We start from the raw sequence: 8,775 nt of genomic DNA, 5'->3' as shown, positions 1-8,775 counted from the left end.
TAGAATTGAAAGTAAAGCTCTCGACTAGCGATCGCGGGTTGAAGCGTGGGGCGTGCGCACTAGTAGAATTGAAAGTAAAGCTCTCGACTAGCGATCGCGGGTTGAAGCGTGGGGCGTGCGCACTAGTTTGAAAGTAAAGCTCTCGACTAGCAATCGCGGGTTGAAGCGTGGGGCGTGCGCACTAGTAGAATTGAAAGTAAAGCTCTCGACTAGCAATCGCGGGTTGAAGCGTGGGGCGTGCGCACTAGTAGAATTGAAAGTAAAGCTCTCGTCTAGCAATCGCGGGTTGAAGCGTGGGGCGTGCGCACTAGTAGAATTGAAAGTAAAGCTCTCGTCTAGCAATCGCGGGTTGAAGCGTGGGGCGTGCGCACTAGTAGAATTGAAAGTAAAGCTCTCGTCTAGCAATCGCGGGTTGAAGCGTGGGGCGTGCGCACTAGTTTGAAAGTAAAGCTCTCGACTAGCAATCGCGGGTTGAAGCGTGGGGCGTGCGCACTAGTAGAATTGAAAGTAAAGCTCTCGACTAGCAATCGCGGGTTGAAGCGTGGGGCGTGCGCACTAGTAGAATTGAAAGTAAAGCTCTCGTCTAGCAATCGCGGGTTGAAGCGTGGGGCGTGCGCACTAGTAGAATTGAAAGTAAAGCTCTCGACTAGCAATCGCGGGTTGAAGCGTGGGGCGTGCGCACTAGTAGAATTGAAAGTAAAGCTCTCGACTAGCAATCGCGGGTTGAAGCGTGGGGCGTGCGCACTAGTAGAATTGAAAGTAAAGCTCTCGTCTAGCAATCGCGGGTTGAAGCGTGGGGCGTGCGCACTAGTAGAATTGAAAGTAAAGCTCTCGTCTAGCAATCGCGGGTTGAAGCGTGGGGCGTGCGCACTAGTAGAATTGAAAGTAAAGCTCTCGACTAGCAATCGCGGGTTGAAGCGTGGGGCGTGCGCACTAGTAGAATTGAAAGTAAAGCTCTCGTCTAGCAATCGCGGGTTGAAGCGTGGGGCGTGCGCACTAGTAGAATTGAAAGTAAAGCTCTCGTCTAGCAATCGCGGGTTGAAGCGTGGGGCGTGCGCACTAGTAGAATTGAAAGTAAAGCTCTCGTCTAGCAATCGCGGGTTGAAGCGTGGGGCGTGCGCACTAGTAGAATTGAAAGTAAAGCTCTCGACTAGCAATCGCGGGTTGAAGCGTGGGGCGTGCGCACTAGTAGAATTGAAAGTAAAGCTCTCGTCTAGCAATCGCGGGTTGAAGCGTGGGGCGTGCGCACTAGTAGAATTGAAAGTAAAGCTCTCGTCTAGCAATCGCGGGTTGAAGCGTGGGGCGTGCGCACTAGTAGAATTGAAAGTAAAGATCTCGACTAGCAATCGCGGGTTGAAGCGTGGGGCGTGCGCACTAGTAGAATTGAAAGTAAAGCTCTCGACTAGCAATCGCGGGTTGAAGCGTGGGGCGTGCGCACTAGTAGAATTGAAAGTAAAGCTCTCGTCTAGCAATCGCGGGTTGAAGCGTGGGGCGTGCGCACTAGTAGAATTGAAAGTAAAGCTCTCGTCTAGCAATCGCGGGTTGAAGCGTGGGGCGTGCGCACTAGTAGAATTGAAAGTAAAGCTCTCGACTAGCAATCGCGGGTTGAAGCGTGGGGCGTGCGCACTAGTAGAATTGAAAGTAAAGCTCTCGTCTAGCAATCGCGGGTTGAAGCGTGGGGCGTGCGCACTAGTAGAATTGAAAGTAAAGCTCTCGTCTAGCAATCGCGGGTTGAAGCGTGGGGCGTGCGCACTAGTAGAATTGAAAGTAAAGATCTCGACTAGCAATCGCGGGTTGAAGCGTGGGGCGTGCGCACTAGTAGAATTGAAAGTAAAGATCTCGACTAGCAATCGCGGGTTGAAGCGTGGGGCGTGCGCACTAGTAGAATTGAAAGTAAAGATCTCGACTAGCAATCGCGGGTTGAAGCGTGGGGCGTGCGCACTAGTAGAATTGAAAGTAAAGCTCTCGTCTAGCAATCGCGGGTTGAAGCGTGGGGCGTGCGCACTAGTAGAATTGAAAGTAAAGCTCTCGTCTAGCAATCGCGGGTTGAAGCGTGGGGCGTGCGCACTAGTAGAATTGAAAGTAAAGATCTCGACTAGCAATCGCGGGTTGAAGCGTGGGGCGTGCGCACTAGTAGAATTGAAAGTAAAGATCTTGACTAGCAATCGCGGGTTGAAGCGTGGGGCGTGCGCACTAGTAGAATTGAAAGTAAAGCTCTCGTCTAGCAATCGCGGGTTGAAGCGTGGGGCGTGCGCACTAGTAGAATTGAAAGTAAAGCTCTCGACTAGCAATCGCGGGTTGAAGCGTGGGGCGTGCGCACTAGTAGAATTGAAAGTAAAGCTCTCGTCTAGCAATCGCGGGTTGAAGCGTGGGGCGTGCGCACTAGTAGAATTGAAAGTAAAGCTCTCGTCTAGCAATCGCGGGTTGAAGCGTGGGGCGTGCGCACTAGTAGAATTGAAAGTAAAGATCTCGACTAGCAATCGCGGGTTGAAGCGTGGGGCGTGCGCACTAGTAGAATTTATTTATTTATTTATTTATTATTTATTAACGCCCTATCGGGCTTTTACATAGTAAGTTGACAGTATATGTATATAAGTGTAACATGTACATGGATAAAATAGTTAAATATAATTTACTCATAAGGTAATTAGAAAATAATATGGTAAAGTACATCAAAGTATGAAGGCTAGACCTTTTTTTTTAAAGCTAATAAATATTACAAGTTAATAACTAGCAAAAAGGTCTAAAATTAGTTGCCTTTTGAAACTCTCAAAGTTATTAACACCAAATATGTCGATAAGTTTACAATATTTGTTTGCGCAGTGATGAATTCTTGGAATTGGTGAGTACAAAGAGTAGTTAGTATTGAGGTTATTGTTACATTTAAAAGTGTCTATGCTTCGAGTTTGTCTGGCAGGTACATTCATATAAATTAATTCCAATAATTCAGGGCTGTCAATGAGAGATTTGATAATTTTGAATAAAAATAATATATCAGTTAGAACTCTTCTATCCGATAGTTTGAGAAGTCTGGTTTCGGTACGTAAGTTATTATAATTTATAAATTCGATGGACATATTCATTTTAAAATTGATGTATCGAAGAAATTTATTTTGTACCTTTTCTAAGGCTTGAGAATGGACTTTGTAGAACGGTGACCATACTGTTGAATTATATTCTATTTTACTTCGTACTAATGAGCAATATAAATGTTTTAAAATTAACACATTTTTAAACTTTGCCCCCATTCTCAAAATAAAACCGAGCATTCTCATTGCATCGTTAGTAGTTTCATCGATGTGTAAGTTAAACTGTAGACTTTCGTGGAATAAGATACCGAGATCTAGAATCTGTGAAACTCGAAGAAGATTAGCGCCATTAATGAAATAAGAAAAATGAAGAGGATTTTTACCTTTGTAAAAACTAATAATCTGGCATTTACTAATATTTAGTTGCAAATCATTTTCTGAACACCAAACAAATAGTTTATTCAGATTCGACTGCAAAATAGCGCGATCATTATCATCTTTAATTATTCTGTAGATCTTCAAATCATCGGCAAATAACAGAACTTTGACTTTGCTAAAAAATATTTAATATGTTATTGATGAACAAACAAAATAATATTGGGCCCAGATGAGATCCCTGCGGTACTCCACTTGATGCCGCAAATTTGTAAGAAGTGAATGAATCAACCTTTACCGCTAAGTACCTTCCCAACAGATAACTCTTAAACCATTCAAACATGCTCCCTCTCACTCCCAACAATTTTAATTTACGTATTAAGATTCTGTGGTTTACTTTATCAAATGCTTTACTGAAGTCAGTATATATGGAGTCAGTTTGATATGATGTGATAAAGCCAAGTAAAGCTCTCGTCTAGCAATCGCGGGTTGAAGCGTGGGGCGTGCGCACCAGTAGAATTTAAAGTAAAGCTCTCGACTAGCAATCGCGGATTAAAGCGTGGGGCGTGCGCAACTTTATTTTATTTTGTTATTTCACAATTTATTAATCAAAAAATTATAACTGTATTTTGCATTTTTTCCAGAGTGCCCTGGTGTAATCCTTTTTCTCATTTCTTTCCCCTCCTCACCAACATCCCATAAGGGATGACATAGTCTCGCCGACTCAAAAACAACAAAGAAACATAGAAACATTCAAAAACAGAATTATTAGAATATATATTGGTTAGTCAGTCAGTTCAAATTCTGAAAATCAAAGCAATTCCTACACGGAGAAAATGAGTAGGTGTTTCTAATTTATTAAGAATCTCTTCAACTATTATCACGATGTCGGAACAGTTGTTCATGAAAATCCAAATATATGGCATTTCATCAGTATATAAATAATAAATTATATCTTATCAAAGCAAATGCACGTGCATGAACACGTGTTCCGATATATTAGGAATATACTAAAAGTATGGGGAACAGCTTGCAGTCCCATTTTTCACCGAATTACCAATAATTTAAAGAGATTCTGAATATTCATTTAGAGACACAGAGTTACAACTGAAATTAGTATTTTTATTAATAACTCGCTGAACCCCACTTTCAGCTGTTTTTATGAACAGTACTAGCTGTACTCCGCCACGCATTGCTGTGGTTGAATCTATCTGTGCAGATAGAGAAACAATAGCGCGTGTTGTTTTTACACCTATCTATATAATATAGGGAAATAAAAACACACGCGTATTCGAATGCAAAGTTGTGACAAAATTTCAAAGCGTTCGACGAAGAACTTTCGGAGATTTAAGATTTTGAGCAAACGAACATTTACGTTTTTATTTATACAGAGAGAAAATAGATTGATAATAGGTGATGTGTTTATATCATCATCCGAAACATGTAATTAATTGAAAAATGATCAGGTGCTTAGAAAGTTAGTAGAGAAATGAGTCAATAAAATGTTATTGTTTCCACGCAAACCCATTCCGGTGTCTAATACTTTCTTTCCAATAAAATTGGAAAGTATACTTGATTAATTACCTTGGATTTAATTGTCGATTTTTATTGATTTGTAGTACCCCGCCATGCCTTGCTGTGGCTTGGTCTGCTAACAATCGCGCATGTTGCTTTTACGTCCAACAAATGGCGCTGTTTAAAAAACATCTATATAATATAGGTGTATGAAAACACACACGTTGTGTCGAAATTTCAAAGCAATCAACAATTTCAATCAAGAACTTTCGGACATTTAAGATTTTGAACAAACGAACGTTTACATTTTTATTTATAAAGATACTAATTTCGGTTTTGTGTCTGTCCTGTGAAACTCTGTTTCAATGAACTCAAATTTGTTTTGAATGTGTGATTATCAAAATTGGAACTGATTGGGTGAGGAATAATTCACAAAAGGGATAAACCAGTTACCTGCCAACAATATGTATAGTAAACACAAAAATATTATATTTCAATCTTAGAATGTGGAATTTTGTATCAGTGGCACTCGACAATGTGTCGATTAAACTGAAGTCATTTTACTTAAGTCATATTATGAAATTCTAGTCGGTCATGAGTTGGCCTGTCAGCCCTTCAAGGGTTAACAATAGTTTTGGGATATCCTGTATAGTATTAGTTATTTGTTATTATGTAATAAGTATTGAAAGTATAAATTGAAATTTAAAAATTTAGTAACCGATGTTTATACTAGACTACGTTAAGCCAACGGTAAAAAAACTGCTTTTTTATTGTAATACATCTATTTTCAATTTTCAACCTAGTTGCACCTTCTCTTGGGCCGGCAAGTAGCCAATTTATGAGACTTTTTTGGTTTGACTGAGACTGACGGTCAAACGCGCTCACAACTGCGCCAAATGCCGATTGAATAGGACCGACATGTATTAAATGCTGTAATGTCCGCGTGTGTGTATGTGATTGCCACCAAAAGTTAATAGAATGCATCATCATCAACAATGAGTCAATCTGCCGAGTTTCAGCTTAATCGGATGTCGGGAAAAGTGATAATTTTCGCTTCCAAGATTTACATTAATTCAATTTAAAAAAAAAAAACAAAATTCAAATAGACTTACATATTTAAGAATATTAGTTTTAACACCTGTAGGTCCCAAAGACTGTGATGAGCTGGTGATGTAGAAATAATGACAGATGATACAAGTTTTACTAAACTACATATCGGAATATTCCAAATTACAAACACATACAATTGTTGCCATTTATTAAACATTTCTGTTGGAAATCAACTTTTGTATGAATTTATAACAGGCATCTTTAGACTGGTCTAGTGTTGGCTGTGAAGTGGCTGTCTAGTGTTAGCAGGGTGAACCCGATCGGGTTTTTTAGTCATAAATTGATATTTTATTACTGGCGTCTGTCTGTAACTCTGGTTCAATGAACTTTAGAACTCGGATTTGCTCTGAATTTAAAATTGTCATTTTTCAGAAATTGAAACTGATTTTAATAACGCAATAAATCGAGGAAAATATTTTTTGCGTGATTTCTTTTATATAAATTTCCCATAATAATGCAATATTTTTTTTACCAGAAAATTATTCTCGCTTACATTTCTTAAGGTTTATCTTTGAAATTAAAGTCGGATTTCGTGATTTTTTAGGTTCTATCTAACTAGATTTACTAAAATAATATCACGTGATTTTGGTGTATAACCTAACCTAACATTGAAAAAAATGTAACTTAACTTGCTAAGATTAAAACTGAGAAATTCTACAATTTCTAAAGACAATACAGTTTAGACCGCCTCCTTGGTCGTGTTTGTGGTTTTTCACAATTTTTTTATTTAAAATAATATATAGTATATTTGCGGCACGTTCTAGACTGGAAGATACTCTCAGTATCGCCCTGGTGTAAGACCACAATTCAGGTTTGGTGACCAGATATGAAGAGCCAGGTACTTCCCCACCTTCTTCCTCCACATCTCCTTCCCCTCCCCACACACAAGAGCCTCAGCCTCACATACTCAAATTGGAGATGCCATAGTCTCACGCTCCAGACTGTTGGTAGCAGTTGGGACTCTTGTGCGGCTCTACATAAAAAGACAGCTTTACAGATTAAAAATAAAATAAGAACAAACAAAGAATAAAAATTGTTGTCTGAAAATAAATCTTTACGTAATGTTATGATTTTAACAAATAGCACATGCCAATTTTGAAAATATCACACACGTGCGTTATCACAAGTAAAATATATAATTTAACAATAATAATAAACCGGTAATTAATAATTAACTAGCGCAGAAAATTCACGGAATATTAAGTTGTAAGTTGAAAGCTGATTTGCGTCAGGATCATTGAACGCCTTTTTAAAAAACAATCATTGTTAACTTTTCATTAGATCAAAAATGAATACCGTTAGTAAAGTTTAAAAAACTTTCACGAAGAAATACACATTTTAAGAATAGAATTATTAACTCTAAAAATAAAAAAAAACTAAGGACGGGTTGTTTCGGAGAATTTGAACAATTCATCAAATTTCAACGTTCATTTTCAAGTTCTGTGAAAGATTTTTTCAAGTTCTGTTTTTATTTCAGTTTTGTCAAGCAACTAGCCTATAATGATATAATAACAGAACTTGAATAGAACTTTCCCAGAACCCGAAAATGAACGTTGAAATTTGATGAATTGTTCAAATTCTCCGAAACAACCCGCCCTAAAATAATAATTTTGATTATAGGTAGGTACCTAGTTAATCAAGTGTCTTAATTTACAGTCAACTCCAATTTTTTAAATTTCAAAACAAATTGAAGTTCACTCCACTTCACGCAGGGAATATTTCACTTCACGCACCGACAGTATTTTTGATTTCGAAGAGAAAATAAAAGTCTAATTTATAAATAATCTCGGGAGCACAGAAGTTTTCAGGAGGTAACCCAAAGAACACTAGACTGGTCGGTTGTAACCAGTAACCAGTCACCAGTCCGATATTATGACTATTCTGAGAGCCCGCCATCAAATAGGGAAATATTTATCATATGACAGACATTTTAGTTGATTCTTTTTATTTACTTCCATAAGGATTTCTCATAAATTCATTTTGTATGTTTTGTCGTTCGTTACATTAGACTTCAGATAGATAACATGGATTACACCGTGGCATAGTGGGAAAAGGAAATTGGTAAAATATATACAATATACATTTTTGTTTAAATGTGAATTTTAGTACAAATGCGAAGGATTTTAAAGAATGTAATCGACACGACTTTGGATTTATCGCGCTGTGAGATGGATTATATTTCCAAAAATAAATATATCTTATTCAATGATATCATCGAGATCATCAACATCGCTTCGACAAGGCGCCCCGGGGTATCCCTGTTCTGCGCTATTTCAGTGACCTCTGTCTACAGTACGTCCAGTACCTCCTCGCACAGACTCTCAAGTTGCTTTTGCCTGGGGTGAACTCTGGATATCTCCCCTTTGGATATCTGGACATTTATCCAGTACCTACCTTTCTCTAACCATAATTAATAATAATAACGACTTGACTTTAATTTTTAAAATTATTATTAGAATTATAGACAGCCCTGATTTATTGAGTCTATCACCTTCCACATACCAACAAGACTACATTTAGATAATCGCTTGTACCTAGATTGCATGCAGTAGGCAACACTGATGTACAAGTACAAGAAGGCTACAATAGCATAATAATAATAATAACTCAGTTATAATAATTACATTTAAATTAAATTTATTATCTCAATAGAAGGATTATATCCGACGCTTGTGAAGGATTAAACCCTCGCTTGTACCTAGATTGCACGAAGTTAGTAATAGATAAACAGAGCTGGCGGATCTAT

This window comes from Hesperophylax consimilis, chromosome 27 (genome assembly GCF_061612785.1).
Source record: "Hesperophylax consimilis isolate HC1 chromosome 27, BYU_Hcon_1.0, whole genome shotgun sequence".
NCBI lineage: Eukaryota > Metazoa > Arthropoda > Insecta > Trichoptera > Limnephilidae > Hesperophylax > Hesperophylax consimilis.
The sequence above is the reverse complement of the archived record's forward strand: the minus strand, read 5'-3'. Positions refer to the sequence as shown.